Raw genomic sequence first — 23,890 nt, forward strand, 5'->3', positions numbered from 1 at the left:
TTGAGCTCAAATCTCTGAACTTTACCCCAAGCTGAAACCCCCTGGCCCCCTGTTCCCTGGCTCTGCTTGAAACTTTCTAACCATGGAAGCTCAGTCCTGGGCAAGGATCATCTCCTTTTCAAAAACACCTTTATTTTTTCTTATCATACAGCTGATACATGTGAATTGTAGAAAACAGTATAAATTACTATTGGAAAGCATAAAGGAGAAATAAAAACCACCCGTAATACTATCATGCACCAACTACTGTTAATGTTTAGGTATATAAAAATAAACAGAGAAAAAAGGTTACATTGTAAAATGTTTTTTATGTTATTTTTCACTTAGCATGACATCACGAATATTCCCCCATCATAAATACGCTTTCAGACCATTTAAAATAATTTTAATATTATTTTGTCTGAAAAAGTGGTCTCAAAGTCAAATACTGGAGAAGTCTGTGGAATAGAAAATAAAACTCTCCCCACTCTCTCCTGCTAGATTATCCAGAGAGCAGTCTAAGGGGGTTCTCCCCACCCATTTATCTTTTTGGGACAAAGAATCTGATGTTTCAAGGAAAGCCTCTGTTGACGTTCCTTACACTTATTTTCTGGATTTAAAACATTGGATCATATAATCTTCCCAGAGCCCAGGGCATCTAGAAGTTTTAACTGGCTCTTTGGGGTTACTCCACCTCTCTCTGTCACCACCTCCCTGGGGCTAACCATACTTAATAATTCCAACATGCTTTTTAATGGCTATGGCAATCTTTCTTTTTAAGGGAGTTCTGATGGTTGGAAAGCTCTTCTTTATGTTGTGTTGAAAATTGATTCTTGTTCCTTTTCCTCTTGGCCCCAGGCTTTCTTTATGGAGCTAGAAAAACAAAGCAAAACAAAAATAAACAAACAAAAAAGCAAACAAAAATCCAAATACTAGGACAAGCCCTAGTGTATTTTTGACCTGCATCCTTGCCTCCCACTCCACCGAGGACTGATCTTCGGCTGCCTGTGGAGGCAGGACATGGTTAAGAGCACAGCTGTGTAGCCAGACCCCCTGGGTTCCTTGGGCAAGGTTCTTAGTTCTCCGTGAGCCTCAGTTTCCTCATCTGTGAAATGGAGATCATAACAGTAGCTACTTCATCGGTTGCTGTGGGTATTAAATAAGTCATGGGCCATTTAATAGACCTTTAGACCAGGCCTGGCATGTGCTGTCATCAAGTATCCACAGCATCTGGATTCTTGACAGAAAAGAGGAAAGTGGCAGGATTGTCAGGCTCTGAGATTCTCACCTGGAAAACTCACCTGGATGCAGGGACCCTGTTTATGTTTGTGTCTTTGACTCAGAACCCATTTTGGTGGTTAGTATTGCATGTCTGCTTGTGGCTGCAGGGCCTAGAAACTGAAATTGTGAGGATGGTGAGAAAAACACAGGGGGCAGATATGGGACCAGGCAAGGGAAGGCACATGGCCAAGGTGGTGAACTCTGTGGAAGGGTGACAGAAGCAGGTGATTTCTGATCTGGCAGCTGCTGGCCCCAGTGCTTAGTAGCTGTGAACTTGGACAAACTGTTGAAGCCTCAATTTTTTTTTCATCTGCAAAACGGGTTCATTAATGTGTGCTGAGGAATAATAATATGCCTTACCTCAATTATTCAGCTCTTATTTGATGCTTCCAGCTTCACTCCTTTAATTCTCATAACAACCCCATGAGACAAAAATCTACATCCTTACTCTACAGATGAGGACACTGGGGTATTGAGAGGCAGGTCACTTTCTCATATCCGCATACTCAGAAAGTGGCAGGGCTGGGATTGGAATCTAGGCAGGCTCTAGAGTCTGGGCTCTTAATCACCTCATTATGCTGATTAAATGAATAATAATAAGCCTACCGGGCTTCCCTGGTGGTACAGTGGTTAAGAATCCGCCTGCTGGGCTTCCCTGGTGGCGCAGTGGTTGAGAATCTGCCTGCCAATGGCATAAAATAAATAAGGTGCAAGGATGTAATATACAGCACAGGGAATAGAGCCAATATTTTGTAATAACTTTAAATGGAGTATAACCTATAAAAATATCGAATCACTGTGTTGTACACCTGAAACTAATATAATACTGTAAATCAACTATACTTCAAGTAAAAAAAAATAACCATGCCAAGCCGCACACCAGAGCTTCTGATTCCGTTGGTTTGGGGCATGGCGGCCCTGCATGGGGAGTTTCCAAAAGCACTCAGAGTGACTCCCGTCTGTAGGCAGGATTGAGAATGTGGTGTAGAGGGGTTTTTACCCCCCTCCAGGCACTGGCTGCCCATTAAAACCATCTGGGACCGTCTAGATTCTGAGCTCATTGGTTTGAGCATAAGCCTTACTCACTGAGCTAATTAATGCCTGTTGGACCTTACTAGGTGCCAGACACTGCATTAAGTCATTGACTCCTGCAGTGACCAGCTTGTCCTGGTTTGCTGGGGATTTTCCATCCCGAGAACCAACCCCTCAGGTCAGATGTGGGCAAACCAGGATGGTTGGTCACCCTCCTTAATCCTTCCCTAAACTTTTGTTTCTGATTGACCTCATTCACTTATTTTGCAACAAAACTCTGAGGAACGTTCTCCTGGTAAACCCATGTTGCAGGTGATGAAACTGAGGCACAGGGAGTATTGGTCACGTAGTTAGTAGAAAGTGATCACAAAACACTACCACAACCATTATTTCATTTCCTCTCAGGGAAACCTGTAAGATTAAGGGGGATTTTTTTGGTCCCCACTTTACAGACAGGTAGAGCAAGGTTCAGGAAGGCTAATGACTTTCCCATGGTTAGTGACCACTGTGTTAGATGGGAGATTGGATCTTCTGACTCCCAGGCCATTGCATGGCTTCTGTTATGCTGGGTGGGAGGATGGAGAATGTCCCCTTGAGGAGGCTTGAGGGTCACTGGCTCTGACACTGCATCTGTCAGCAGATCTGGGGCCTCCCAGCCTTCCCTCCTGCAGGGCTGAGAGTCTGGCTGTGGACTCCTTTCCCCCAGGTATTACAGGGTCTGTGGGTTAGAAAAGACCAAGATGATTGCCAGCAGTTGGGTGCTGTTCATTTAGAACATCTGCCCTCAGGTCCCCAAGGCCAGTTCCGTCTGAGGACACACACGCGTGCCAGGCACTGCCAGACTCTGAAAGCAGCCTCTTGCTCTCTGGGGAGAGATCTGGACATGGCTGATTAGGCTGCTGAAATGTCATCCGAGGTATGGAGTAACAGGGGACATGCCGGCAGAGAGGCACGTTTGTACAAAGGATTATTTTAGCATAATCCGGTGTTATTTAGGATAAATGGGGAGAGAAATGTGAGATATGGGTGCCTCGTTTCTCTACTCAAGGCAGCCAGCCTTTTTTTTTTCTTTCCACCAGAAAAGTGACCAGCTGAGTGTTCCCTGGAGAGGAATGAGGCCCACCCCGCCCTGCAGCAGTTCAGCAGCCTGTTTCGCAGGAAGATTTGTGTATCTGAAGCACCAGTGCAGGGATTCTCATAGTACATGAGCTGATTCTAAAATGTTCAAGAACACTTAAAAATGTTCATTGTTATGTAGTTATGGTAATATAATTGGAATAACCATAATACAACTAAATATGCAGTAAAATGGAGGTTCACGAGGGCAGGGACTTTTGTCTATTTTGTTCATGGCTGTAGACTCAGCACCTAGGACAGCTGCTGGCACACAGTGGTGCCCAGCAAATGAGTGAATGAATGAATGAATCTCCCAGCACATGTGTAGCTTTACTAGAAAATGGAATTTGAACTTAGGCTCGTAGGATGGATAGGATTTAGTTCGGAAGAAATAAGTGAGGTTGGGGGGAGGGGATGATTCAGGTGGGGAACATGGCATAAGTGAAGACTAAGAGGTAGGACAAACAAGGCCCGCAGCATATAAGCTAATGGTTATTGAAGCTTACTATGCACCAGTCACTCTGCGAAGCTCTTTCACGTATTAACTAATTAAATCCTCATAACAGCCCTCGTAATAACTCTACTTTGCAGATGGGGAAACTGAGGCCCAGAGTGGTGAAGTGTCTTGCCCAAGGACAGGCTGTAGCTCTGATTTGGCTATTTCCAGGAGTCCTGCAAGGTCATGGCCCATTTGGAGGTCCGTGGCAGGTGGAGCACGTGCCCCAGCCAGCATGGGCCTGCTGCTGCCTCAGCTTAGGCGGTGAAGGCCTGGCGTCCTTTCTGCTCTCTGGCCTGTGGGAGCCCGCTCAGTGTGCTCTGGGCCTGCTCCCTTTTTAACCCAGCTGCTGTTTTCACAGGTTTCCATTTTTAGCTCCTGGGACTGGAACGCAGTGTTCAATGCGCTGTAAACCTCAATGTCAGTTTGATTATATGAGAGGCGTGTGTGGGCTCCCGCTCTCCCGTTTCCATGTCTAATAATAACCCTCTGGATTCTCTTGTCCCTTGTCTTCCAAGGCCTGCAAAGCATTTCATATGTCCCATTTAAGCCTCCAGTTCCCCAGGGAGGCAGCTGGTGACTATTATGTGAAAGGGCTTTGGCAACTAATCAATTCTCTTCAAACGGTAGGGGCTACAGTCATCTCTGTCTTAAATGTGGGAGAACAGAGTTATGGGAGAATAAAGAGAAACGCTAAAGGAGCTGGTGTTTAATGCTTCTACTCTGTGCATCTTATCAACCCTTGGAGGGGCATCTGTGAACTGTCCTCTTTTATGGATGAGAAAAATGGCTCAGAGAGGCTAAGTGACTTGTTCAAGGTCACACAGCTAATAATTGGTAGACTGTGGATTTCACCCTGGATTTATCTCCAAGGCCTTTGGTTTCTCCATTGCATCACTAAATGGGATGTTGTGGAAATAAAGGCACAGTCAGATCCTAATTATCTTGGCTCCCATACCAAGCCAGTCCCCTGTCCCTTTCCTTAGAGTTTCATGTAAAGAAACTATAGATTGGAAGGATTATTTCTCATCAGTCAAGACCATCTCTCACCTTCTAAAAAATACTGAAAGTAGGCAACTAGTTGTTTACTTTTCCTTCCATCCCATCATTCATTCATTCATTCATTCATGCATTCAGCAAGCATTTACTGTTTCCTTTTCTGTGAGCTTGAATGGGATGAAGACACAGTCCCACTGACTCTCTTTTCTCCAGGGTCTTGATTTCTACTAAAGCCCCTGTGTGACTTGGAACAAGTGACTTCACCTCCCTGAGCCCCAGTGTCCTCATCTGAAGAATGGGGATAAAAATGGCTCCAACTTCACAGGGGTTGTGTGGAGAGCAAAAAGCACTTGAGAGTCAAGGAAAGGATCAACCTCAAGGGCAGACATGTGGGCCCTGTGAGGAATGTTCGGGGAGATGTTTTTAGAGCAGAAGTTGCTGGCAGAGTTCTGTGAAGACGATGACCTCCACTGTTAGGTAGTCCAAACTTACTCTATCCATGTCCCACATAATTGTTTTGGAGAGGTTGAAAAGTTAAGTTGATTTAAATCAAATAGCTTTGATTGAAAACTGACTTGGTAGAGAGGCTGTGCACACCTGGATTCAAGTCCAGCTCTGCCACATGACAGCTGTGTGACTTTGGGACAGATGTTGTACTTTTCTGGACCTCAATTTCTGCTTCTGTAGATGGGAAATGATAATGTGTGCAGCAGTCTTGTGAGGATTAGAAATGATGTGTAGAAAGTACTTAGCACAGTGCCTGGCACCTCTTGGTGCCTAGTAAATGAATGTTATTACTAATGCAGTATGGGGTACAGATCGAGACTCTGAAGCCTCAAAAACTTAAAATCCATCAGTTAGGTCTTCAGGTACAGCTGGATCCAGGTGCTCATATGAGATCATGACCTGGTCCCATTCCATACTCCGCTCAGCTCTGCTTTCATTTGTGTTGGCTTCACTCCCAGGAGGGCCCTCTCCTCCTGGTGGCAAGATAGTCCCCAGTAGCTCAAGACTTACACACTACTCACAAACCTAGTGGAACAAGATCTTCTTTTTCCCTATAGTTACAGCAAAATCTATGGTCTTGAGTCCCACTGGACCAACTTGAATTATGTGCCCATCCTTGAAGCAATCACTGAGGTCATGGGTGAACAAAATCGGTTGATTGTCCAAGTCTGGGGCATGTCTCTCCCTCAAGCTGGGATGTGAGGTCATCAGTTTTAAACAAACCACAGGGACTAAGAGTGGGAGAGGGCAGTTTATCCAAAGGAAAATCTACATTCTTTTACTAGAGGAAGGGGAATGGGTGCCGGACAGGTGTGTTCTCCCAGAAGCAGACTAGAGATGAGGTGTGATTTATTAAGAAATGCTTATAGGAGGTACTGGTAAGGGAGTGAGGGAATCAAGTGAAGGAAAGGGGAGGAAGTCAAGTAAGGGTGGGATTTGAGGTGAAGTCCCAGGCTTAACCTGATCCTATGGGGAGCTTTGGAATATAAATTAAACCTTGGAGAATGTCTTACCTTGGTCATAGGAACTGGGTGTTTGTACCCATGAACCAGCCATTGGCCATGGGCTTCCCTGGGTGTGAATTCCCAGGGACTTCTGGACCTCTAAATGGGGGACACAGCAACAGCAGCTCAAGGACAATGCTCTGAAGGTCACAGGTGTGGGGCTTTGGCAGCATACCGCACAGAAGCTCTGGGGTGTACAGGAGTGGTAAAAGGGATGCAAGGGGATCTAGGGCCCACTGTAGTGGGGGACAGTCACAGCTGTCTGTAGCAGAAGGGGGTGAAGGAGGCATGAAGGAGAGGAGGCAAGGGCAAGGGAAAGAATGGGTACCCGTGAGAAGATGGACAGATGAAGTGGTTTTTCATCCTGGTCAGGATCGAGGAGGAGAAACCAAGCAGCCCCGCGCACCTCTGGTGTTTTTCTGCCACTGACCATAGCCATCATCACAGCGCCCCTAACAGTCCTTAGCAACATGCTGAGACCTCACTGTGCAGAAACAAGTGAGGAGGTGATTCAGCATGGAGCATAGGCAGCAGGGAAGCCAGAGGGGTGACCTTAGGCCCCTGCTAGATGGATGAGGCTGGCATGAGGTTGCTGGGTCCAGAGAGCCTTGGGTACCTGCCCATGCCAAGGCTGACTCGCCAGCAGCTGGAGGTCTGGAGGTTCAGAAGTGCCTCAGGCTCATTTAGTCTCTAATTGCCTCCTCTCTACCCACCTCTCACCCTTCCAATGGCCCCTCTATCCATCAGGAGCTGCTACCACCTTTGCTGCACCAGCTTTCATCTGTCACCATCTTCCCAAGCCATCTGGCATTGGAGCTTTCTGCACAGGGAGCTGAGAGGCAGTGAGGGAGAAGTAAGCGGATGCACAGGCTAAGTCAGTAGCTCCCTCCTCAGGGTCATGGCCACTGCTCTGCTAATTATTTTGAGGGTGATGAGTTGGTTCAGTCCAGGGATGATAAAATAGCAGGAGTCATTTATTGAGCACCTGCTGTCTGTGAGGCTCTGTGCTGAGTGCCCCACGAGCATTATCTCGTGTCATCACATCCAGCAGTCACAGAAACTGGTATTCTAAGGCTTTTTTTTTTTTTTTTTTTTTTTTACCAGTAATAGAAACCCAAGGCGACCTGACTTGAGGGGAAAATAACTTTTTGGCTCACGAAATGGCAAAGTCAAGGGGGAATTATGCACAGCCTGGATCCAGGAGTTTAAATAATGTCACTGCTTTCTGTCCATCTTTCTGCTGTGCTTTCTTCTGTGTTGGCTTCACTCTCGTCAGCTTCTCTGTTCCTTTCCCTTCAATGACGGCAGGTTGGCTGTCTAGCAGTTACGGGGGTGCCGGTGACCAGCTCAGCAAACCCATTGGGAAGAGAGATTCTTTTTTCCAGTGGTTCATACCATAATGGTGTCTCATTGGACCAACTTGGGTCCTATGTTAATTTGTGAACCAATCACTGTGGCCTGGGGTGGAATACTCTGATTGGCCAGGCTTTGGTCATGTGCTCAGGGATGGAATACTCTGATTGGCTAGGCCTTGGTCATGTGCCCACATCTGGGGCTGGAGATGTGGTTAACTTAATCTGAAACATATGGACTGAGAACGGGGGAGTGGTGATTCTCCAAAAGAAAAATGTACATATTCTTACCAGAAGAGGGGGACTGAGTCCTGGAAAGGAGAGAGAAAAGATGAGAGGTCTACTAAGGGTTTGTGTTATTAACACTCTTTTACATATTTAAAACTGAGGTTCAGACAGATGAAATAATGATCTCAAGATCATACATCTAGTAAGTGACAGTCTGACTCCAGAGTCTGAGCTCTTGACCACTATCCTAGGGTGCTGCTTTGATGAGAGAGAAGGTGGCTCCATTCTTGGGATCTCTGAAGGGCTGCAGCATTGCCTGTAGCAATAAATATTAATTCATTTATTGGGAACAAGCCTTGGATTAGAAGTCAGGAAGCATGAGTCGGACTTCTGGGCTACCACTTGTTGGATATGTGACCTTGAACAAGAAATGTAACTCTGAACCCCAGTTTCCTCATCTGTGTACTGGACAGAATGACATGCCCTCTGCCTACTTCATAGGGTAGATAATTGGATGTGAAAATGCCTCTGCATTTGTTGTTACTTCCGTTTGGTGGGACTTCTTCTTCTGGCCGAGTAAGGTGCCCCCTCCTCTGTGCTACTGCAGTGATATATTTATGAGTCCATTTTCTCCTGAGGACGTGAGCAGACTTCCTCCCTCCCTCCCTCCCTCCCTCCCTCCCTTCCTCCCTCCCTTCCTCCCTCCTTCTTTCCTTCTCTCCTTCCCTCCTTCCCTCCCTCCCTTCCTTATTTCAGTGAGGATTTTTGAATACCTACTGTGTGCTAGACATCGTGCTATGTACTGGTTTGTTCGCCTGATGCCTGGCCCACAGTAGGTACTGGGCAAAATTGTGTTAAACTGAACCTTCCTGTCATCCTCCCACTTCAGCCGAGAATGATCCCTCAATGACCTCATGTCGTCTGCTTCTTGCTACTGTTAACCAACCACCAGGGCTGTATCCCAACCTTCATAACACAACTGAAAAAAATCACAATGTAGATTTTAGGGAAAATGTACTAAAAACCTCAGGAATGAGAAAGAAGAGAATCAAAGTCATCATTAAAGACTGTGCTTGGCAATTTAACTCCTAACATGCTGTAGCAAAGCATAATACCTCCGGAGGGCTACTCCACATGCAGGCTGGCTATTTGCATTGTGCCCTTATAACTTGTTGGTTTATGGTAAAGCTGGGTTGAGATCCTGGTGTTCTTCTTCTTGATTATCCCCTGACATACTTCCAGTTAGGTAACTTAGCAACTCTCAGGGATTTCTGGAGGTGATTTCGCTTCCATCTTTTAGGTCTCATCAACCTAAAATTTTTTTTATTGTCTGAGGCAGCTGTAATGACATAGATTTGAGGTTGCATCCTTTGAGGTTGCATCCAGGGTTTTAAAAAAATGCACAGGGAGGAGGTACAACCAATTCAGGATGGAGGTTCTCTCTTGGGGTGGGGAGGAGGATGTAAACATATGCAACATTTATATATTGAGTAAACATTTCAGAATCAAATATGACAAAATCTTAAGATTTACAAAAGCTGAATGATGAATATGCTGATATTGATTATGCTATTTCTATACTCTTTTGTAAGCTTGAAATGCTTCAAGGAAATAAAATTCTCTGATTTGCTTCTAAATGTAAAAAAAAAAAAAAAAGACTGTGCTTGGGCAGGAAGGTGATCTCATTGATAGGATTCCTATGGAACTTGCTGGCTTGGGCAGTTTGAGGGGGCAGAGTATCTGGGAGCCCCAGTAAAACCCATGATCCTGGCTGGGTACATCCCAGGCAGTTGGACTGAGCCCTAATCAAGGCACTGACAAAATATGCCCTATTGGGTCCCAGAATTGATATGGACCACTGAGTGCCTCCCACTTCCCTGCTTTTTAATGAGAATGTCTGTAGCAGTCCGCTTGGCTCACCATGGTAGGTTGCGTGTGTCGAGGGAAGATACTCTGTCTTTCTGGTCCACAGGTCTTCAGATCCAGAGAAACGGTACTTGAAGAACTGTACTTGCTGAATTTCACGCAAGAAGCCTGACCCACACTTAGACGTGATTTAGACGACTGGATCCTGAGCTGAGCTTAATGCTTCTAGGAGAGATTTTCGGGGGTCCTTGGGAATGGGTGGGTTTGTGTTGCATGTGTATGATTTGGGCCACAAGGGCAGACTGTAGTGGTTTTAAAACATGTCCACACATGATTTGACACCCCTCCGTTCAAGAGGTGCAGTCTGTTTCCTGTCCTTTCATCTGGGTGGGCCGTTGTGGCCACTGGATGAGCAGAATGCAGTGGAGGTGACGCTGCGCGACTTCCAGGGTTCGGTTAGAACAGAAGGGCATGCAGCCTCTGCTGCTTTCTCTTGGGGTACTCAGTCTGGGAGCCTTCCTCGCCAAGTGTGGCCTCCCTGCAGGTACCATGTGGAGAGACCACATCAAGAAGAGGTGTTCAAAGAGCCCCAGCCGTTCCCGCCCTCAGTTGTCTGAGTCTTCCCAGCCCAGGTGCCTGACATACGACTGAAGAAACCTGTGAAGTGACCCAGGACTCAGCTACAGTGATTGCAAGGGCATGAGAGATACCCAAGCGAAAGCTGCCTGGCTGAGCCCAGCCTACCCACAGATCCAGGCGCAAAATAAAGGATTGCTATTGTTTTAGGCACTGTTTTGGGGGCTTTGTTATGCTCAATAAATAAGCAGGTCCTGCTGTCAAGAGCAGTTCTTGTGCGAGGGCCCCACCATGGACTCCAGGGTTTTCATTCAAGCCCCTGAAACCCATTCTGCAAGTTTTAATGCTGGTGGTTTCTTGGTCTTACCTGGAAGTATCAAAGGAAGATTCAGCAGCCGGGACTCATGGTCCTTGCTCACAGGCTTGTTATCCTGATATGACGTGCTGACTGCAGTGTTGGGAAGGGGCAGCTGTCTACTCAGACCGTGAGGAAAACCAGCCAAGTTCTCCAGTCCACAGGGGATGTCCATTACATCACTGCCATCTGGTCACACGGCAATGAGGTGCCTTGATTCCAGGACCCACTTCAATTTCATCAGTGTGACAGTGTGCATCTTGGAATGATGATGCCAGCTGTAAAATGGGGATACTTGTGTCTGTCTGTGGGGTGGAGGAGGTCCCCAGCACAGCTCCAGGCTTATGGTGAGCCCTCAGTGAGCATGGCTGTCAGCACGGAGGTATATTATTCCATCGACTCTGCATAAGGAAGTGCATGCAGGGCTGTGAGTCAGGCATTGAAACCCCCGGAAAAGGAAGTGTGAACCAGAGCAGAAAGGAGAAGCCTGAGGAAATGGCTCAGCTGATGCACTGCCAGGACCTCATGAAAAGCAATGCATCAGAAATGCTTTGGTTACTGAAGTGAAAAAATCATATTAAACTTTGCATCTGGGAGTGGGGCTGCTCTAGCCACGAAGCAATGTCAGCTGCACTGAAAAAGGCTGCAGCCTTCCCTTAGCCCCAGAAACCCGGGAGCTGCCAGAGTGGGGCCTGTTGTCTTCTCCTGGGGCTGGTGTTTCTCCAGGACGTGGTGTTTACACATCTCAGGTGGTTCTGTGTGACAGAAGCTGTCCCTTGCTCTATCTGTGAGTGAAGCCCTCTTCTCCCAGAAGGGGGCCTTGTTTATCCAGGCTTCCCTCACTCCTCATAGACAGCCAGGAGGGATGGAGAATAAGGAAGTTGCAGGAAAGCAGCAATGGACTGTGAATTAAAAAAGAAAAAGAAAAAATTTGTAGCTGCAGAATGCTTTGGTCAAATGGAGACTTACTAGGAACCCTGCCATAGAAAGCAGATCGTTAAAGGAGCTTCTTTTTTTTAATACATTTATTTATTTTATTTATTTTTGGCTGCGTTGGGTCTTCATTGCTGTGTGTGGGCTTTCTGTAGTTGCGGCGAGAAGGGGCTACTCTTCATTGCGGTGCGTGGGCTTCTCATTGCGGTGGCTTCTCTTGTTGTGGATCGTGGGCTCTAGGTGCGCAGGCTTCATTAGTTGTGGCTCACGGGCTCTAGAGCACAGCCTCAGTAGTCGTGGCGCACCAGCTTAGTTGCTGCGTGGCATGTGGGATCTTCCCAGACCAGGGATTGAACCCATGTCCCCTGCTTTGGTAGGCGGATTCTTAACCACTGTGCCACCAGGGAAGTCCCAGGAGCTTCTTGATATTAACACTTTGGATAGCATTTTTGCAGTATCTCGTAATGCTAAATAAACATGGCACATTCTATGACCCAGCAATTCCTCCTTGCTGGTATATCTCTAGAGAATTGCTCCTCAGACTTCAGTGAGAAGCTGAAGAACCTGGGGATCCTATCAAAATGCAGATCCTGATTCAGTAGATCCCAAATGGGGCCTTAGATTCCGTATTTCTGGCTGGCTCCCAGCTGGTGCTGACGCTCGGACCGCACTCTGAGTAGCAAGGCCCAAGGGAACTGCTTTCTACACTTTCTTTTGGCTTTGCTAGTAAAAAACACATTTCAGATGGCAACCCAGTATACACTTACCTATAATTGAAACAGAAGTTTTATGAAGCAATACTTATCCTTGCCATGTGATGCACTCTAATATTTTGTCTTCTGCCAAAAAAAGAAAAAAAAAAAGCAGTGTTGACCACAAAGCCACTGAAATGATTTCATTATTCACCAGCGGGTCTCAGGCCACACTTCAAGAAACAGAACTCTGGAGAAATTCTTACACACCAGGAAACAGGAAGGCTTACTGATGCATTGTTTGTAATAACAAAAAGAAATTTGGAAAAAGCGAAACAAAACAAAAGAAAAAACAACAACCTGAAAGACCTATCCACGGGAGAATGTATCAGTGCATTTGTGATGTATGCACACAGTGGAACGGTGAAAATAAATGAATTTGAACCACATGAATCAGCATGTATCTCAAAAACAATGCTGAGTTAAAATTCAAGTTGAAGGATACATGTTCTAGGACACCATTTATATGTACTGTTTAGAAACAGGCAAAATAATTCTATTTGTTATTTAGGAATTCATACATATGTAGTAAAGGTATAAAAGCTCATAAGGGAATGATTAACACAAATTCAGGAGAGTGATTTCCTGTTGTGGGGGAGAGTAGACTCAGGTGGAGGTGCCTTTGGGGTTTCACCAGTATTGGCACAGCTTCGTTTCCCAAGGTGGGTGATGAATCCGTGGTGCTCATTATATTGGTGTCTATCTTTTTTTTTTTTTAATGGGCTAGAGGCATTTTATAATAATTAAAATTTTAAAAAGAAAGAGAGAGGAAGGAGGAGGTGCTTGAGTTGCAATTTGTAGGGGCTTTTGTTAGTTTCCCAGGGCTGCTATAACAGATTACTAAACACTTGTTGGCTAAGGACAACTGAAATTTATTCTTGCACAATTCTTTAGGCCAGAAGTCTGAAATCGAGGTGTCCTGAGGGTTTGCTCCCTCTGGAGGCTCTGAGGGAGGTTGCGTCCCCTGCCCTCTCCTAGCTTCTCATGACTGCTGGCCGTCCTTGCTTTTCCTTTGGTGCGGGGCTTCACCATTCCAGTCTCTGACCCCATCTTCACGTGGCCTCCTCTCTTTGTCTCCAGTCTCCCTCTCCGGTCGCTTACAAGGACACCGGTCACTGCCTAACTCCAGGCTGATCTCACCTGGAGATCCTTAACTTAATTCCTTCTGCAAAGACTCTATTTCCAAATAAGTTCACATTCACGGGTATTGGGGGTTAGGATTTGGGGCAGAGCTGGGACTTCCACCAGAGACTGCTGAAGTCCAGAGCCCACGTTTTGAAATCACGGTTCTCTACTGTCTTCCATCAATACCTCTTTAGGTCTCAATTCCCTCCTGTCTCCAATGGGAATAACAGTCCTGGCCTCGTAGGGTTGTTCTTAGGGTTCAGTGAGCTGGTGTGTCTAAAGCACTTAGCATGGTGCCGGGTACAGAGTAACTAGCAGTTGCTATTATTAAGATACGGGGAGTAAGGCCTGAAGCAGGGTTCCCTCCCTCCCTCCCTCAGACTGTGTGTGTTTAGCAGGGGTTGTGTCTCACTCATTTTTGTTCATTCCATTTTTAAACCCATGTGCAGTGAGCACTTACTATGTGCCAGGCACTTTTCTAGCCCCTAAGTATGCAGCTAAGACTAAGACACAATCCCTGTCCTCAGAGTCTAGCATTTCCCCACCAAGCCCAGAACCCATAGTAGGCCCTCAAGGAAAGCCTGTGGGTGAATGACTATGTGAATAAATGAATGCAGAGAGCGAGTCCTCCGCCTCCCCGCCCCCACCGCCTCCCCGCCCCCCCCCCCCCCCCGCCTCCCCCAAAGGTGTCCATTCAGCTGTGAGAATTGCCAAGGCTGGTCCTGGGATAATGAACTAGCACTGTCTTCCAATAAGGGTGGTTTCATCCATCTGAAGGATGAGGATAATAATAATATTCTTTGCAAAACTGTTGGGTGGCTTAATCAACTAATATTTATAAAGTGTTTCCAAAGCCACAGATGAAAAGCAAGGTAAAAACACCTGTGTTATTGGTTTTGCTCATTTACTGCCCCCCTGCAACCTGCCTTTCAGATGTGTTTCTTGAAGCAGGAAGAGGTAGTGTCTACTTTTAAGATAATTAAACCCAAATAAAGATAATCTACTCCTTGATTAGAGCTAAAACCTGCCCTTTCTCCTCTTTGCTGAGTCCCTCCATTTTCTTCATACTCAGGTGAGCTGCCTTGTTTTGGGAACATCTGCTGTTGAGACGGTAAATTTCTGTCTTTGTATCTGTCGTTTAAGGCATGTATTTCCACCAGAGTCTTTCTGGGGCTTCTCTGGGCCTATAAAATAGTTAGAAGGGCCACAAGAGCATTTGCATAACTGTTTATTTGAATATAATTTGCATAACCTATCTTGTTCTGTGCAGTTATATCTTATTTGATTTCCAAAAGCTTTGTCATTTCTGTTTATACAATCATAAAAGTGGCAAAGATCTCAGATCATATGAGGAACTCATTCTCCCAGAGTCATTGGAGGGGTGGAAGAAAGGGACATTTGTTTAACATCTACCATGTGCTTACAAATGTGATTTCAGTAATTTAGTCCATGGTTCTCAAATTTGGCTGCACATTGGAATCACTAGGGAGCTAAAAAATACTGACACCTGATCCCCACCCTCAGAGATTACAATGTAATTGGGAGTAACTGGGGTCGGGGTGGCAGCCTAGTGTCAGGAGCTTTAAAACCTCCCCAGGTGATTCTAAGATGCAGCAAAGATTGAGAACGACTTATTTAATCATCATTAAAAACCCATGAACGCCCCCGACACAAAATGGTGAAGGTGTGGAAACTGAGACTTTGAACATCCATAGTATTATTAATGTTAACAGTGGATCATTTTGATACTTGGTGTGCCAGATTCTGCTAAGCACATTGATGTTTGTGTGTATTAAATTCTTGCAATGACTTTTTGAGGCAAAGATTAATATCTCCCTTTTACAGATAAACAAATTGAGGCTCAAAATGTATATAATCTGTCCAAAGCCCCCAAACTAGCAAGAGATCATTCACAAGAGAGAGATGACTGTGCTTGGATTACGATTAGACTGTGTTGGGATTTGAATTTTGCTTCTAACCTCTGGTTGATGCAGGATCCAACTTGAGGCTCTTTGTCTTCTGTGTTCTTTTGGGCTCATCATAGTGCTGGGATCTTCAAAGGCACCTGGAAAATACAGAGGGTTGGCATGAAGCAATTGGGGCCAAGGAGTGGACTTTCCAGGCAGTGAGAAGCAAGACCTTTTGACCTGATAGATCAGTTCTTCCTCCCTTCCTGTCCCTTCCCTCCAATACTTACAGAGCTTTGTGCCAAAGACACAAGACCGACAAGGGCTGTTATGTAGCATCCATCATTTGTCAGCTAATACTGGAGCTTTGAATTAACCTGCAGAAGTTGGGCTGTGCATTTTTCTCCCTGTAAAATGAACTGAAGCTGTTGTGAAGAAATAGTTTCAGCACACCAAAGGGAAGAATGGTGACTTGTTTTTATTTATTTGGGTTTTTGTGTTTTTTCTTCTCACCTGGGAAGTGGCAAGAGGACAGATATTTTATCACATTCATCCAGCTAAATGTGCTCCAGAATAGTGAGTCGTTGGGTGCCATGCCATTCAAATACAAATTTACTCATTCATTCAGTACTTTCTGAGCTCCTGCCATGTGCCTAGCACTATTCTGGATGACGGGGACACGGTAACAAATGAGGCCAAGTCCCTCTGTCTGTGGCAACCTGAATGATGAGAAGAAACAATTCCTTAGGGGTGGGCAAGTGCAGAGCCCTGAGATGGGAATGTGCTTGGTGGGCTCATGGAACAGCAGAAAGGAATGTGGCTCACAGGGGCTGAAGTGGGGAGAGGGTCAGCGAGGTGGGCAGGCCCGGATCTCACAATGCCCGGGAGCCACGATAAGGCATCTGAATGTTCCTCTGAATGAGATGGGAAGCTGTTGGACGGTTTTAAGCAGGAAAATGACGTGATCCAACTTACATTTTGGAAGGATCACTCTGGCTGCCGTGCGGAGGATAGACCGTAGGGAGCAGGAGTGGGAGCCTGGAGCTGATTTCGGAAGCGTTGATCCAGGTGAGAGATGGTGGTTTGAACCAGAGGGTAGCAGTGGACGTGGTTACAAGTGGTTGCACTTGGCATCTATTTTGAAAGTTGAGCCCACAGGACTTGCTGTGCTGTGTGAGGAAAAAAGAGGAGTTTTGGTCTCAATGGATAAAAGGTACTATCTCCTGAGATGGGAAAGACCGAAGGAGAAGCAGTTCATATTCAACTACACGTGAAAAACATCACGTATTGTATCTTCTTTTTAGCAAATTCACAGTTGCATATCAAAGGTTTTCTGATGGCCTGCAGTAAAGACATCTGCTTCACTTTGTTAACCCAGTATTTCCCAATTTGATCATGTAATTCTGTCTGTCTTTGCCCCTTGGAACATGTGGTAAGGTTCTTCAGACTTTCCTTGAATAACACCAGCGTTAGAGTGTAGACGCATGTGTGTCGGTGTGTCTACATAGGTTGGGTAAGTGACTTGCAGCTGTGCAGTGTTCTAAATTCTGGTGAAAGTGCTTTGTGCTTCTGTTCTTTTCACCTTCAGATATTTCACCACCATCCTCTTCCACCTAACTAGTATTCCTGCCTCCAGGCTAACCAAAACATATCTCCACACCAAGTTAGAGAGAGCTAATAGGAAAATCGGTGCCACTCTCCCACTTAGAACTTTAAATAGCTCCCCATTGCCTTCAGGATGAATACCAAATGCTTTACTATGGCTTCACCATATGCTTTGCAATGTGACTTTCTGCTACCTTCTCAGCCACCTTTTTTTTATCTAAACCAAACTTTTTAAAGCTTCTTATGTTCTATCTCACCTCTGTGCTTTTGCACATTTTCTTCCCTCTACCTGGAATACTCTCCAAGCTCCTTTCTGCAACCTTTAGTTATTATCTTGTATAACATACCTCTGGGAGCAATCTCTTGACTTCTCATGCTTGGGCTAAGCAACTCTTCTTTGCACTCATGGTCATGTACATTGTGAAGTAATCACTATAATCAAGCTAATGTCTAGGCAATGATATTTTGAACGTGATACCAGAAGCACAGGCAGCAAAAGCCAAAACAGACAAGTGAGATTGCATCAAACTAAAAAGCTCCTGCACAGCAAAGGAAACAATCAGCAGAGTGAAGAGACAACCTACAGAATGGGAGAAACTATTTGCAAACCATATATTGGGTAAGATATTAGTATTTCAAAATATGTAAGGAACTCATACAAATCAGTAGCAAAACCCCAAATCGCCCGATTAAAAAAATGGCCAAAGGACCCGAGTAGACATTTCTCAAAAGAAGACATGCAAATAACCAACAGGTATATGAAATGGTGTTCATCATCACTAATCATCAGGGAAATGCAAATCAAAACCACAATGAGATATCACCTCACGCCTGTTAGGATGGCTGTTATCAGAAAGACAAACGATAACAAGTGTTGGGGAGGATGTGGATGAAAAGGAGCCTTTCTTTGTGCGCTGTTGGCCGGAGTGTAAATTGGTGCAGCCATTATGGATAAACAGTATAGAGGTTCCTCAAAAAATTAAGAATAGAACTACTTTATGGTCCAGCAATCCCACTTCTGGGTATATGCCCCTAGCTTTTAATAGCATTTATCACATGATTTTTTTGGGGGTGTCTCTGTTTCCCACCAGGGGTTGAGTTTCATGAAGGCTTGGCCAATTGTCTTGTTTCCCATGGTAACCCTAGTGCTTAGCACAATGCCTGGCACAGAGTAGTAAATGCACAGCAAATCTTTATTGAGATAAATGAATAAATAAGTGAACGTAGCTCTCTGGATCCTTAGCAAACATAATCTTCAGATAGTTTTCTATTATTCTGCTTCCTATGATCTGGGAGTCTTAAAATTGTCACAGAGCTAGAAGGAGGCTCAAAGGGTCCTAGAATCCCTCTTTCTGTCTTTAGACTGAATCCTACTCAGGATTCTTTAACAGGTGGGGAGGCTGGAGGTCATGGACAACGACCAAGACATTGATTGAATTCTGTAAACCTCTTCTGGGAATTCAGATTTCCAGGAATCTAGGAACTAGGAACTAGGACACAGTCTGTGTATGTGTAGCATACAGCTGGGAAGACAGACTCACAAAGTTCTGGGAAGAAAGTGCTAAAAATGGAAATTTTGGGAGCAATTTATGGGAACATGGAAGAGGAGAAATTAATTTGGCCTGGAGCTGGAGATTGAAGAAGCTATAGGAGAAAAAGTGATAATTAACCTGGACTTTTAGGGATGACTAAGAATCTGCCAGCCAGGAATCTAAGGATGGGGGGATGGGGGAGGATGCTTAAAGCAGAATAAGGACATGAAGATGAGGATCTTGGTGGCATGTCTGGGGAGAGATGAGTTGTATGCCCAGAGATCCAAGCAGGGTTGAGAGTAAGTTTATATCAGTTAGGAGGCTTCGGTTTACGAGTAAAAGAAAGCCATGCCGGGAGAGGTTCAAATGTCAGGAAAAAATTATGTTGTGTCATGAGAACTCTGGAGGGAGGTAGTTCCAGAGTGGCTAATTCAGCAGCAGGAAAAAAAGTCAACTTTCTTCCACATTGCCATTCCAGTGAATGAATTTGAGTCTGTGTCTTCCTCTGTTGATTTTTATATATATATATTTTTTTGTTTTGTTTTGTTTTTTGTAATCGATAAGGGAAATATTTCCCAGAAGCCCCACCCCCAGGCCCTTTGGCCAGGATTATATCACATGTCTAAGCCTAAGCAGGTCCCTGGCCAGGGACGTGTGCCCACCGCAATTGACTTAGGCCAATCAAGATTTACACCTGCACCCAGGAGCGGGGAGGGTCACCTGGGACACGTGGCTGCTCAGCAGGTGAGATGAATAGCATCAGGGTTCTGTTAACAAGAGATGGGAAGGCAATGGGTCAGGCAGCAAATTCTGGCCACTGTGGGGACCTGGAGCACCTGTGCTCCATCCAGGGTATCAGCTACCACTCAGCTCCAGCCCAGTGTTGCCACATGGGAGGGAGCCTAGTGTTACCAGAACTTGTAATTTTAAAAAAATCCAGGACTGGAGATTTTTATGTGAAATCTTGTGATTTCTAAGTGTTGGCAACGATTAAAAAATAAACCAACCTGTTTAGTCCAAATAAAATGTTTGTGGATCAGTCATTTGGGAAAGGGAAAGATCCCCTTCACCACCATCTCAATTTTCTCCCCCCTCTCCAGAAATGAACACCGTAAGCCACGTATGTATCATTCTGGACCTTTCATTTTCTGTGAACTTACATACACTAAGTACACGTACACAGCTTTGTTCTTTGGTGTGTGTGTGTGTGTACGTGTATGTTTAACCTCAGGGGGGTTTTCTTAGGCATATTGCTTTATGACAAGTTCTTTTCACTTAACAAGGGGTCTCAGAGGTCTTTCCGTGTCAGTGCATAGAGATTCATGAATGATACATGACAGAGAAAGAGAGGGAGAGAAAGATTCATGTCAGTTATGCCCCAAAACACTGTTCCATAGTGGTGCAAGTAACATTCCTTGGCACTCCCCTGTGAAAACTCCTTCTAGTGTGAAAGTTCCTTCGCGGGAATTCTTTTGTTTCTGGATGGTGTGGTGGCTTTGTAATGCATCCATCAACGTGACTAGTATGAACTGCAGTCCCCACAGTCCTTTCCGTGTGTGTTTCCAATGAGGGTGAGCCACCAGGGCGCTTCTTGGGAGCTCTGGAGGCCACAGGGGAGCAGCAGACAACTTGTAGCTCACGCGTGTTCTTGCTGATCTGCTTGATCATCCTGGGGGCAACGTGAGCAGCGGCTCCCGCTTCAGTGCCTCTGACTCCTGGGCTGGGTGTGTGTGTTCAGCTCTGTGACTAAGGGCCCAGCTTCCTCAGGACACTCATAGCACTTATACCAGGCGCAACAGGAATGGTCATGGGTTTCGTGGTGTTTCAGCACGTTCTTGCTCTCCCCACCTTACATCCCTCGTCCCTTTCCAACTGCCCATTCCAAGGACATCAAGCTGCAGCATTAGATGTGAAGACAACAGCCTTTCAGAGACTGTTTAATCAGCTCCCACAAGAGCATAAAGCCGATTTCCTATAACAAATCCCTTTTGTTTTACATATATATAACTATGTAGAGATATATATTTTAAAATATGTTATATGTAAAAATATTTTTTAAATATATGTAAATATATGTGTATATGTATGTATGTATATATGTACATTACTATCTATCTATCTATCTATCTATCTCCTAGCGGTTTTGCTTCTCTGGTTGATACAAAAGGATTTCCATCTGAATAACAGCAGCAGTTGCAACAACAGCAACAAGAAACACTTTGGAATGTTTTTTAACTGTCAGGACTGTGCCAGGTGCTTCAGGCATACCATCTTATTTAATCCTCACAATAATTCTGTAAGCAAGGGCTATTATTCCCATTTTATATACGAGGCGCACAGACTTAACAAAGTTAAGTCACTTGACTGCCATCATAGAGATGCAGAGACTGATGCCAATCTGGGTTTGTCTGACTCCAAAGCCTGGGCTTTAAACCATCACACCGTATTGCTTCCCTTAAAAACAGGCTCTAGCCAGACTTCACATTAGGAATATAGTTTATGGCTATTCTGCACTGTGAACATTGGTGTATCCTCCAACTGCAGAGGAGGAGAGGAGAGTATGCTTGCTTTGGAAACAGGATGTTCCTCAAAGGTAATGACGTCTTTGAGAGTCTGGCTTATAGGCAAGTGTGGCATGTTCACTGAATCATAAAACAGGCCGCCTGCCTGGTCTCCTTCTGGAAGCCGTTCATGTTCTTGGAACAGAATGTGGTATGTGTACTGCTGGTTACGCACAGGATGACTTAAGGCAGCACTGAACGTTGCATACAGTTGAATCACATAGCTATTCTTTTTTCAAATGCCTTACCTACTGATTATGGCAGGGAGACGGTATTCGTTAGGTACTAATATGTTTCTAACACCTCTCTAGTGTTGGCTAATCTACCTTTGAACAAGGAAGGAAACCAGGCCATTGCCTGAGAGTCTCCAGTGGGCAACAGTACCTTTAGAGAATTTAATAGCACTGGGAATGTTGTTTTTATTTTTTTGTAGTTGTTAATAATGGCAAGGGTTAGTGGTTTTACATTTATGTTATATGCTTGAATTTATATGTTAGAATTTTCCTAAGTCAAAAGATGTGAGTCGATTTAAGGAGATACACAATAGTGCCCGTGGTTTTTGGTGAAAATTGTTAAAGTCCTTGAAAAAGGACTGAAGTCTATGAAGCAGTGGTTGGGTCAACATGGTGAACCAACTAGTCAGGATTACTTACATTGTTCTAGTCCTGTTGGTGCATCTAGACCCAGTTCAAACCCATCATAGTGGTTGGTCAAAAAATATTTGTTGAATGAATGAATAAACCCTTTAAGAAGTCTTCTCAGCCCCTTCCAGCTATAGGGATTCCTCCCACTTGGAAACTCACAGGACTTGTACTCATTCAATAAGCGTTTTTTGACACCTATTGTGTGCCTGGTACCAACAATGCAGCAGCCAACAAGATGCCAAATATAGGGCAATTAAATGAGTACATCATGTGACAGTACTACTATTTTTATTGTAAAGTTTTTATGGTAATAGGTACTTTTCCATACGCAGGCCCTATTTTCCATATTAATTCTAACCGCAAAGCCAGGGTCCGAATGACATACTGAGAACATTAGGGAAAATAGAATGAAAGAGAAAGAAAACAAAAATGAGATAGTAATACAGCTAGAACTGCACTGTCCAACATGGTAGCCACTAGTCACATCCTATGTGTTGCTGAGCGTGTGAAATGAGGCCAGTCTGACTTGAGATTGTGCCGTAAGTGTGAATTACACACTGGGTTTCAAAGACTTAGCATGAAGAAAAGAATGTGAAATATATCATTTGTAATTCTTTATATTGTAACATGTTGAAAGTATATTTGGGATATAGTGGGGTAAATTATATTTGGGATATAGTGGGGTAAATTAAATAAATTATTAAAATGATTCCAACTATTTCTTCTTAATTCTTTAATGTGGCCAGTGGAAAATTAAAATTACAGATGTGGCTGATATTCTCTTTCTATTGGGCAGTGCCGTTGGCTAGACTGTGTGGTCCAAGAGGGTAGACACCTGTCTCCTTGCTTCACACTGTGCTTTCAGCATCCAGCACAATGCCTAGTGCATAGCAAGGGCCCAGTAAGTTCTTATTAAACAACATTGGGCAAGTGAGTAATGCAAAAGTTTCTAGGCTTCTTCAACAATTGGTTCAGTATCCAACTCTCATTGCTATTTCTTGGACTTAACTAATTTTTTTCCTGCAAATCTTTAGGAGTTCTACTTTTTTAAAAAAGAGCTTCAGATAATAATTTAATTGGGATTTAACAAGCCAGTTATTGCAGGTCAATTAAGTGCCACTTTATGATTTAAAACCTATTTTTTTCAGATTAACCACCACTAAATGTTTTCATCACACCTTTTTTTTGGTTAATATTATTTAAAAACTATTTTCAGTTATTTAAGACATCATTTTACATCCACGGACACTTAAAAGAATTCTCTTAAAAGCAAGAGCTATGTTTTTTAGAAGAAATCTCTTTGGTCATTTGCAAACTGATTTATTATAGAAGAATAAGCACATGTAATTTACTAAGGAGCAAAATAACCAAAATATATTTAAGGGTTCTACAGACAATGAATATCAGGTGAGAGCAAGCAGACAAAGTCGACTGAGCAGTGAGCTCATATCTAGGTACTTTTAAAAATAGCAGATTTATTGAGATATAATTCACATATTATAAAGTTCACCCTTTAAAGTATACAATTCAGTGGTTTTTAGTATATTTACAGAGTTGTGCAACATCACCATTATTCATTCGAGAACATTTCTGTCACTCCAAAAAGAAATCCTATACCTATTAGCAGCCAGTCCCAATTCCCTTCTCTCCCTATCCTCTGGTAACCACCAATTGACTTTTGGTCTCTATAGATTTGCCTATTTTGGACATTTCGTATAAGGGGAGTCATATAATATGTGGACTTTTGTGCCTGGCTTCTTTCACTTAGCTCACTGTTTTCAAGGTTTATCTAAGTTGTAGTATATGTTAGTACTTTATTCCTTTTTATGAGTCATTAGAGAAACGCAAATCAAAACCATGATGAGATACCACTTCATATCCATTAGGATGGCCATAATTTAAAAAAAGAAAGAAAAATAACAAGTGTTGGAGAGAATGCGGAGAAATTGGAACACATACATTGCTGGCAGGGATATAAAATGGTGCAAATATTGTGGAAAACAGTTTGGCAGTTCCTCAGTATCTTATTGATGAGTTTAA

General features: G+C 44.2%; 1 protein-coding gene across 16 annotated transcripts in view; it reads left to right on the forward strand.

Annotated features, from left to right (window-relative positions):
- The window catches only part of SUDS3 (SDS3 homolog, SIN3A corepressor complex component), a 384,413-nt gene that overhangs the window by 122,453 nt on the left and 238,070 nt on the right, over nt 1–23,890 (forward strand). For 2 of the 16 annotated variants that reach the window (XM_082355968.1, XM_082355970.1), the window contains one exon: nt 9,967–12,608. The exons of the other annotated variants lie outside the window; for them this stretch is intronic. The gene's annotated coding sequence lies outside the window, so the exon portion shown is untranslated. Of the gene's footprint in view, nt 1–9,966; nt 12,609–23,890 lie in introns of those variants that run through there. 16 annotated transcript variants of the gene reach the window in all.

Source organism: Balaenoptera borealis (assembly GCF_965194805.1).
Source record: "Balaenoptera borealis genome assembly, chromosome: 14".
In the NCBI taxonomy this organism is placed as follows: domain Eukaryota; kingdom Metazoa; phylum Chordata; class Mammalia; order Artiodactyla; family Balaenopteridae; genus Balaenoptera; species Balaenoptera borealis.